Source organism: Protomyctophum bolini, assembly GCF_963924005.1.
Source record: "Protomyctophum bolini genome assembly, chromosome: 20".
NCBI classification, from domain to species: domain Eukaryota; kingdom Metazoa; phylum Chordata; class Actinopteri; order Myctophiformes; family Myctophidae; genus Protomyctophum; species Protomyctophum bolini.
In genome coordinates this window covers 6253962-6264262 of record NC_137881.1, presented here as the reverse complement: position 1 = coordinate 6264262, position 10301 = coordinate 6253962, and positions in this window count along the sequence as shown.

Genomic DNA, 10301 nt, shown 5'->3' with positions numbered 1-10301 from the left:
GGGGACCCACAGGGCTCTGTACTACTACCACTCTCTCTTTCCCGCTCTACACAGTCTTTGCTGAAAATAGCTGACCCACCATGCAGCCTTGTGAGCTTGTAGATCGGCTATTTTCAATAGATTTGTATACATTTAGAAACTTAAAATGGGACATTGTGCTCAATGAGTACTTTTACGTTTGGTACATTTTGAATACCAAACTTTGACTTGCTTTTTCTCAAGTGAAAAATGTGACCACTTCTTCCATCACTGGGTTTATGTGGCTCAGAGGTTAAAGGTCAAAACAGTGGGGCAACAGTAATTTGATTCAGTAGTCCACTGAAGTACAAAAAAACTGACGGCTGTGTGGAGTGAGTTTATTGAATGATACGTATGTTTAAAAAATATATATTACTCTAGCTCAGACAGTAATATATAATACAATATATTACTTTAAAATTAAGGTAATAAGTAATAAGTAATGTATTCCAAATATAATGTATTGCACCCAACACTGTTCTCAACTAATGATACTAATAATGTCCTAATAATAATGACTCAACCAGACAATCCGGTGAACTTCCTCCTCTTGAGATTCTAACTCACTTTTTCTGTTGAATTTCTTGACTACCAACAATGACTACACGCACGCATGGTCGGTCATCATATCATAGTTCACCATGCAGGTCATTCAGTTCAGTTTCTCAACTAGTGGAAAGATATTTCTAATAATCAACAAATCCTACATTACTAAATGGATGGTCAGGGACCACACACGATACCGAAAACCCCTGTATAGAACTATAGACTATAGTCCACTGGTTCCCAAACACATTTGTGGGTCGCGGACACATTGTTATGGGTCCCCTTAGTTTTTATTTCCCTAAATATATTATTTCAAAACATTTTCAAAAGACATTCCCCAAGGAACTGGTTGGAATAACGTGTTCCTCCCACGCGCTACGTCCAACCAGGGAAACTCCCCCCTGTCAGGTGTAAAGGTATGCCAGGAAGGAATGGAGGGGGTGTGTAGTCAAGTTCTCTGACGACACTGTCATCCTATGTGTTTATCCTACCTGGGGTCTCTCAATGCAAAGTTACACAAAGCATGTTTAATTTCCACCAAAGAAGACGAAGGACTTTGATGAGGTCCATGCGTGCTGTCACTGTGCAGTGTGCACTGCAGTCAGACCTGCCTGAGAGGAATGGACAGACAGACAGCACGGTGGCTGTGCTGCCTATCACATTAGATAATTGACACAGGGGTGAAAAATTGTGTTACAAAATCGTGGGATAAAGATTATTAAAAAAGAAAATCCCCAAAAAAGCAAAACGTTTCATGAATTAAACCAAAATTCAATGTTCTTTTTTCAGTAACTTCATAAAAGAAAAATCAAAGAAATTTCATAAATTAGAAGAAAAGCAGTAGTGAAAATAGCAGAACAGCTTGTAGAGCTTGTAGATCTGCTATATTCACTAGTTTGCGTCCCGGGAGAATAATGTCTAATTTCTGTTTTGGGTCACGGACTCAAACCTTTGGGAACCACTGAGTGATCTTAACTAAAAGAGAGATGACTTCCCGTCTTGCATGCACTCACAATCTCTTTATTTCACTGTGTCCTTCTCTCTCCATTACTCTCTCTGTCTCTCTCTCTCTCAGACGGTCAGACAACATTAAGTTCTAATCGAACCATCAGTTCATACTTCTACAGGTAACGCACACTGCATGGCTGCTGTACATCTTGAGTAGAGTTCTCAGTGTCAGCCCGAATAGGGCCCAAAAAAGTCAGTTCCGCATCAGAAAAAAGTGTTATGATGTTTACCTTTTCCGTGACCTTTGACCTCCTTGACCCAGTTACCCCAAAAATGTAATCTCTCTCTCTTCAGATGTCATGTGTGTGGTTTTGAAACGGAGGGGCGTGGCATGTTCCTGGATCACATGACCGTGCACCGCCAATGGGAGCTCAGCTCCTACTCCCTGCACTGCTGCGCGTGTGGCCACTCCACCAATCAGGAGCCAGAGATGAGAGTGCACGTTGACACACACTCTACTGGGGGCGGAGCCATCACTGGGGAGACTGGGTCAGCACACACAAGCAAGCACGCACACACACACACACACACACACACACACACACACACACACACGCACAAACTTGACATAACATTTGACCTTAATCCTCTCCTCCTCTCTCCCTCAGATGCTCCTCCCCTTCTATTGCCAGCGTCACCACCATCTCAGTAACCACGGCAAGCTCCGCCCCTGGCGGCGCCTCCTCCTCCTCCAATGAGCATCGCTGTCGCATCTGCCAGAGGCTGTTCCCCGGGCAACAGGATCTCCTGGTGCACTTCCAGGGCCATCGCCAGGGCAACCAGTACCGCTGCGACCTGTGCGGTCACCTGACCCGGACGGCCAACAAGCTGGTGGAGCACGTGCGCGTGCACACGGGCGAGAGACCCTTCACCTGCGACCTTTGCCCCTACAGCGCCAAGCGCCGCGACAGCCTGCGGCTGCACTGCAAGGTCAAGCACCCCGCGCACGCCGGCGCCTCTGGCGTGGTGCCGCGCGACGCCGTGCACACGCACCGCTCGTACGCGCCCGGCGAGGCCCAGCAGCAGCAGCAGCGCTGTGGCAGGAACGGACAACTGGCCCACCGGGCGCTCGGCCACGCCCCCTCCACCGCTCCCTTCGCCCTCGCTCTGCGTCCCTCGCTGTCGGAGAGGCCCGGGTGGCGGGATCTGTCTCCTCTGCTCCCCATCACCACGCTGCTGTCTCTCAAACACCCCGTCTCCCCTCCTCCCTCCTCCGGGGCGCCCCTTGCTCCAGTCTGTCCTCCCTCCTCTGGGGTGCCCCCTGCTCCAGTCTCTCCTCCTTCCTCTGGGTCACCCCCTCCCCCAGTCTCCCCTCCCTCCTCTGGGGCTACGACGTCTGTCAAACATTCCTTCCTGGCATACCTTGGTTTGATGGGGTCGTCCTGAAGGCCTGTCTCACTCCAGTCCATTATCACTCCTCTCTCTCTGACGCACTCTTCTATCACTCCTCTTTGACTCACTCTATCACTCCACTCTCTGACTCACTCCTCTTTGACTCACTCTATCACTCCACTCTCTGACTCACTTGTCTATCACTCCTCTTTGTATCACTCTTTCCTTTATTTCTCTTATTCTTCTGTCAGTCCTCTCTCTGACTCACTCCTATCAGTTGTCACATATTATTTTCTGCTTCATTATTGGGCTTGTTGTTGTTGGGTATTGTACTCTCAGGATTTGGAGTTACTTAGAGGTAATCGGACCATGAGCGAGACCACAGCATCAATCAATCAATCAAAGCGGCATTTGATAGGAACTTCTCATCACTCTGGCATGCCAGCCAGGAGAAGATCTCCCTACACACAATCTCACAAGGTACTCCCTCTGGGAGTCAAACTAGCGCAGCTACAGTATAGGCAAGTCCTTGTATGGTTATTTCATGGTTACAGAGTCCAAATGGGAAGCACGCACGTCTCCAAAACATTCTGCAGGTGTCGAACAAATATACGTACAGTGAAGAAGGAAGGCAGTCTGCACACTTTGTTGAAGCTCCAGGAACCACTTTATTAAGGGGCCTCTTATGGCCAGCTATAGTTTGTGTAAACACAAACGTTGAATGCCATTGACAATGGACCTTAAAATCAAAATGAAGTGCTTGTGGGAACTACAAGATCAGTGTGCGAACTGTCTCCCTTATTTCATGGCTACTTCATGGTTATTTTTTACACCACACCAAAATATTTGAAGCCGAGTTGAAATAGATGACATGTTATTCAGATGTTTAGACTTTGCGAGGAGGGTGTAGGAGTCTGAGACAGTACTGTAAGTGTAAACTAAATAACATTATATACAGTAGGAACTCGCAGTGCCAAATCAACCCCTCCGTGGGCCCTGGCGCTACACCAAATGAAAATAACCCCATGCACGTTTTGAGGTCAGGCCTACAGTAAATGGATTCATCCAGGCCTGGTAGGAAGAAAGAACAGGTGACAAATGTCTCGATACAGGGGAACAGTATCAGAATCAGCTGTATTGTCACATCACAGTTTTACAAGTATAAAAGTGTGTGGAATTATTTTTTGTTCATAGTTCAGAATACAACAGATACAACACTATTAATTTGCACCACTATAGTATTCGCTCCCTTCACCCAACCCTTTGATCTCTCCCTCTCTCATCTCCTTCTCATTCATTCGCTCATCTCTTCTCTCTAGTCTAACTCTTTGTCTCTCTATCATTCTCTTACTCCCCTCTCCCGAGTCAACCTCGCCATCTTCTGCACTTACAAAGACACTAAAGTGATGATGTAAAGATCATTACCAATCTACGGTATACTGTCACAGTGCGGTGTATAAGAAGAATGTTAGATATTGAATTATCATGAATATTATTGTTGATATTATGCTTGCTGCACTGAACACAGGTATGAAGGATTTATATGTATTCTGGTTTTTGCGTCATGCTTGTGTGATTCTGCTGCATTTCTGCCTGCTTTCTCTCTCTCTCAGTCGCCGTGTGTGAGCAGCCTCACGCCCGCCCAGCCTCCACTGGGGAGTGTGAGCAGCCTCACGCCCAGCCTCCACTGGGGAGTGCCACTGAGCTTTTGCGACGAACGTGAAGCTGTGTCAGCGTTTGCCATGGATGGTGAGGAAATGAAATCAATTCCTTTGTAATCAATACGACGTCAAATTGACAAAACACTGATTGTTTACGCAACACAATACCCTTGGTGGAGCGAAGTCGTTGAACCTTGACTGAAACTCTGGGCTGATTCTCTACTTACTGCATTATCTCTGTGTCCTGCGCAAAGGCTGTACTGGGCTTTGCCTGATTTAATTTGTATTGTAACTATTCTACTAATTTATTATATCGATGGAAGGTGCTAAACACTTAAGACTGCAATCTTCTACTGTTGGTCACTCATGGGAGCTGCCCGGTGCAACTACAGTCTTCTGCTGTTGTACTGGGAGCTGACCAGTACAACCACAGTCTTCTGCTGTTGTACTGGGAGCTGACCAGTACAACCACAGTCTTCTGCTGTTGTACTGGGAGCTGACCAGTACAACCACAGTCTTCTGCTGTTGTACTGGGAGCTGACCAGTACAACCACAGTCTTCTACTGTTGGTCACTGGGAGCTGACCGGTGCAACTACAGTCTTCTGCTGTTGTACTGGGAGCTGACCAGTACAACCACAGTCTTCTGCTGTTGTACAACTACACGTCAAATGCCTTGCTAAACGGGCCCCAGCTAATGTCTAGGCCAGTGGTTCTCAAGCGGTGGGCCTCTGCACCGTGAGTCAAGTCCAGGTGTGCCTTGGGATTTTGTGACAACCACACATTATTGCAATATGTGACACATGTGTACAAAAGGTTATCGATTATTTATTTTTTTTACCAGTATTTCGTGCACACTCATTTACCTATACAGTGGCAAATTCTATGCTCTAAAACAAATATATATACATACCTGTACATAATACAGGATTTATTTTATTTTCTTCTTTTATTTTTTGTTAAATATGGAGAAACGATAGACCGTGAAAAATAAATGGATTTGAAATCCGCCATCTTTCTATATCCAGTTGATATCCGGCCTGAAATGCAAACGGAAATTAAAACCGCAGCGAGGGCGGTTCTTCACCAGTAGAAAGCCTAGTAGAAACATACCCGACTTTATCGTTATTCTTTTTAAATGAACGGAACCATAAATAACTAAACGCATATCATGATTTAAAGAAATACCTAAAACATAAAGTGTTTGTGAAAAGGTTTACTTAAGGTAATAAAATCAATTGTAAAGTTTGCCCATAACCTCATTGAGATACATTGAGATGTATTGCAAATGGTAGAAGGTGAAATAGCGACTTCTGCTGGGCCATTAATAGGAACAGCAGGCTGAACGAGAACCTGGAATTAAGTGAGCTTCAATTCCAAGAATTATTGCACCTTGGGAGATACAAGGTTTCTGCCCAAGGGCAAACGGTATATACGTTCCTTGAGATCGTGACTTGTCCAATAGTGTGCATTGTGCACAGTTTGAAAACCACTGGTCTAATGAATAGGCCTCCGACTCACCCAACGAACTCAGAACAACATTCAGGGTTTCATTGCTAAATTCTGTACAGGTATACGTGTCCAAAACATGGAAAAGAAAGCTACTCCCTGAAAGTTATACCAAAACACACGAATGTATTCTCAGAAACATCAATGTTTTGTACAGTTTATACACAGAACAACTGGGTTTCCTTCTGTCTATTTCAGGGACTAGTTTTAAATCTGGGATACCAGGTGAATGTACGTAGCTTGTTATAGCTGGTACGACAGAAAACCAGGCAGTATTCCGGCTCACACTAGATCACTGGTTCCCAAACACTGGGTCGGGACCCAAGGTTGGGTCGCAGACCAATTTTTATGGGTCTGTTTAGTTTTTTTGGTTTCCTACGTGTGGAAAAAAACATTCCCAAAAAAACAAAAAGATTTAAGGAAATGTAAGGAAATGCGCTTCTCTACACATTGTGTACAAGTGGAAACGCCTGAATTGAACAAAACAAAATGAGAAAGAAAATGGATTTACACTTTTTTTAAAACTTAATGAGGGATTTTTTTTTTAATTGTTTCAGTCCCGTGACCTCACTTCGGGTCCCGACCCATAGTTTGAGAACCTCTGCACTAGTAGAGAGCCACGCGGGCAAACCGCAGGAACTACTGTCTTTCTGTTTTACGGTTTAGATTTCATATCGACAATAATTCTACCACGAATGTTACTAAATGATGAACTGCTTATACTTCTGTAGAGCCATTGAAGGGTCACTGCTCAATGTATGTACAGACAGTTGTTTGGTTAATTGGGTAATACATTTTCAAAATAACCACTGCCAGTGAGTTTACCATAGAATCTGCTGTGTATCGGTTTGGTGAAAGACATTGGTTTCAGGCAGGCATGTTGGAAAAAGATGATTATTAAATAACGATTGGTTTGCAAAGAAATAGAGGGCAGTTTGTCTAAGCCTTCAAGTAAAAGGAATGCGGTCAAAAATGTACTTGACTAAAAAGTACAAAAGTATTCGCATCAAAATATACTTGACCAAAAGTAACACCACTCAAATGTTTTACAATAGCAGATCGACAAGCTCAAAAAGCGCCGCGATTTGACACGCTCATGTGTGCTTGTGGATCGGCTATTTTCCAAAAGCCTATGTATAAAATAGTGGCTGAAGTGGTTCATGTATGTTTTATAATATAATAATTTATATCTGCAAAGTAATTAGTAAAGATTTTCAAATAATTGTAGTGGAATATTTGTCTCTGAGATGTAGTGGAGTAGAAGTTTAGACAATTGGAAAGACAACAGTAAAGTAAATGTTCCTCAAAAGTGCACTTAAGTAGAAGTACTTGAGTAAATGTACTTAGTTACTTTACATCACTGGATCTCAGATTGTCTGCGTGAGGCTAAAGAGCAGTTAACTTGTGTCCTGTAATTATCCTCTATTATAACATCTATTTCTACTGCAAGACTTATATGGACTTGAAAAGCCATTGCTGACGATCAATTTGAGAGATAAACGTATTCAGCCTTTATTTATTAGCGAAGATGGTTGTTCAAAACAGAACAAAACTCTCATCCAATGAAACACTAAATGTTTGGTTAAAACCACATGGACCCTATAGCGTCCCTAATCCTGAGCGAACAATAGCGCAATTTTTTTTTATTGACAAATTGGTCTTTGCATCTCTAGGATAGATAGATAGGCAGGCAGACAGACAGACAGACAGACAGACAGACAGTTCCCTTTAACGATTCCTATAGTGGGTTCCGAACGAATGGACCCTTACAGGTACCCGCCAGGAATCTCCTTCACATTTGAGTAAGTGATCACGCCCCTCTCGCGACTTTCCTTACTTGCGGGACTCTGCGGGACGAGGATTTACTATAATTGCAACTCGAACAGGGCTGAGTCGGCTAAGTTAACTTTCGTTTGACACGGCAACTTGCACGCTTTAGCACGCTTGGTTGGTGTCTCTCATGGCTTAAGTTTGCTTGAGACGGCGCCCCTCTGTCACGGTTTAAAACTACTTTATCCCCTACTACTAGTAGAAGGGGGGCGTGACCATTTACTCAAACGCAAAAGAGATTCCATGCTCGCTTACAGGTCTGTAAATTTGTACACTCAGAGTTCCTTGAAATTTAAAAAAGTTTGAGAACCACTGGTATTGTAATTTGAATAGCCGGGTTCCGGTAACGGTTCCAAATGCCCGTTACCGGTTCCTCAATGTTGGACAATGGTTCCTACGGTTCCGACATATCCCAGCCCTAGTGGATCCGTCTCATTTTGTAATGAAACCCTGCAGATGTTTCATAGCCTTGGGACCAATACAATCAACAAACTTAAAATGTACAAAAATATTTTTTAATTTCTTTGTGGATGTTTTGAAGGTATACATTGTTTCTTTATTAGATTTTTTTTTCTCCTTTTCTTTCTTTTCTTTCTTTACTATTTGTGTTGTTACCGTATATTGACTATATGTATTTGTGTTTATTATATAAGAGTTCAGGAAAAGCATCTCATTTTAAAGGCGGCATTGTACGTAGTTTGGTACGACCAACAAAAAAATGTCCGATATAATGCAATCATAATCATTGACGAATAACTTGTTTTAGAATATTTCATCACGGAAAAAAGTCACTTTATTAAATGTGTGAATGCTTTGCCTTATGAAGGAAAAAAGAAACAGTTTGATTTTATTTCTGTGTGTGTTAAACATGTGTTGTGTTATTACTGGTTCATAGTATTGCTGGCTGGTGTTGTGCACTGACAATGATCTATTCTACAAGATCACAATGTGCTGAAAACTGTCCAGAAAACTGTGACTGGGGGGGTTATTACTTTTGGTTTATATAGAAACCAAACCCCCCTGGGTAAAGCCCTGGAGCCGTGCCTGCTAAAAATGTAGAGATGCCAGTATTTCTTTAATATTTTGTCAGTATTATCTAGACTGTTACATTCATTTATCATCTCCACCAGGCTGAAGGCAAAGGCCTGTCTGTCCATCTGTCCGTCCGTCTGTCTAGGGGACAATCTTGCAAACTGCTGGACCAAGCAGTACCAAAGTTACATTGTGTGCATTTACCAGTATGCCAAGAAAGTATAGTAGCTTCTTTCTAGGTCTACGAATCTTCTATTTCAGTATGCAAATTTTACTGTAGGAAGAGAAAAAACTAAATCCCATCAGTGATGTCATTGGTAGGCACTAAGCAGAGCCCACCAATGAGACTCACACTGAATTGTGTCATCTATAATGAGCATCAGTGAGGATTGATTGATTGATTGATTTATTGATTGATTGATTGATTGAAAATGTATTAAGCACAGGTCAATACAAAAACTCCATGATAAAGCATTACACTTGTTTACAACAGGGTCCATTTTCAATTCATCAGAGTATTTAGAGGAGTACAAAAATATACACTTCTATAACAAAAAACAGGAAATCATCATATAAAGAAACATATATACATTATACAGTAAGGGGAAAAGGGGGTCACCGGAAAGATTTGCCTCCAGGATGGAACCTAGGTAGGTAATTTTATATTTTCGTGTGATAATATTGTCACCCACTCTAAACAAGAAGCCATCTGCCATTGCCGAGATTACTATTTGATCCAAATAGAATGGATTCAGTTTTTCCCAGGTGTATTAGTTTGTTATCAGCGAGCCAGGTGCAGATTCTACCGAGTTCAGAGCAGGGGCCTTTTCAACCTGCAGTTTGTTCCTGTCTGAGACCAGCAGTGCTGAGTCATCTGCGAACAGGAACAAATTGCAGTCTGTTCTCTCCCCTCCAGGTAGGATTGCGTCCAGCTCACTGATGTGCTATCAAAACAATTTTAGCTTGTTAACCAGTATGGAGTTGTTCACGGTGTCAACCATGCCGCAGTATTCGCCAGCAGCATCCACCTCGTGTTTGATGTGATCGCTCAAATAGAGGAGGCATGTGTTAGTGGAGTGGGATGTTCTGAAGCCAGATTGGAATTCACACTTTCTTTTTTTTCTGGCAAGATACTTTTCAACCTGTTCATAGACTATTTTTTCCATCACTTTCGAGATGGAGCTAATAAAAATAGGGCGGTAGTTGCCGGGGTCTAATTTGCTCCCTTTCTTGTGCAAGGGGGTTACTTTGGCCAGTTTGAAATCTTGGGGGACCTGTCCCTGTTTGATGGAGAGGTTTTATTATGTGGGTGAAGATTGGAGATGGCCGAGTCTATGAGACATTTGGAGGGAATATTGTCGTGGCCA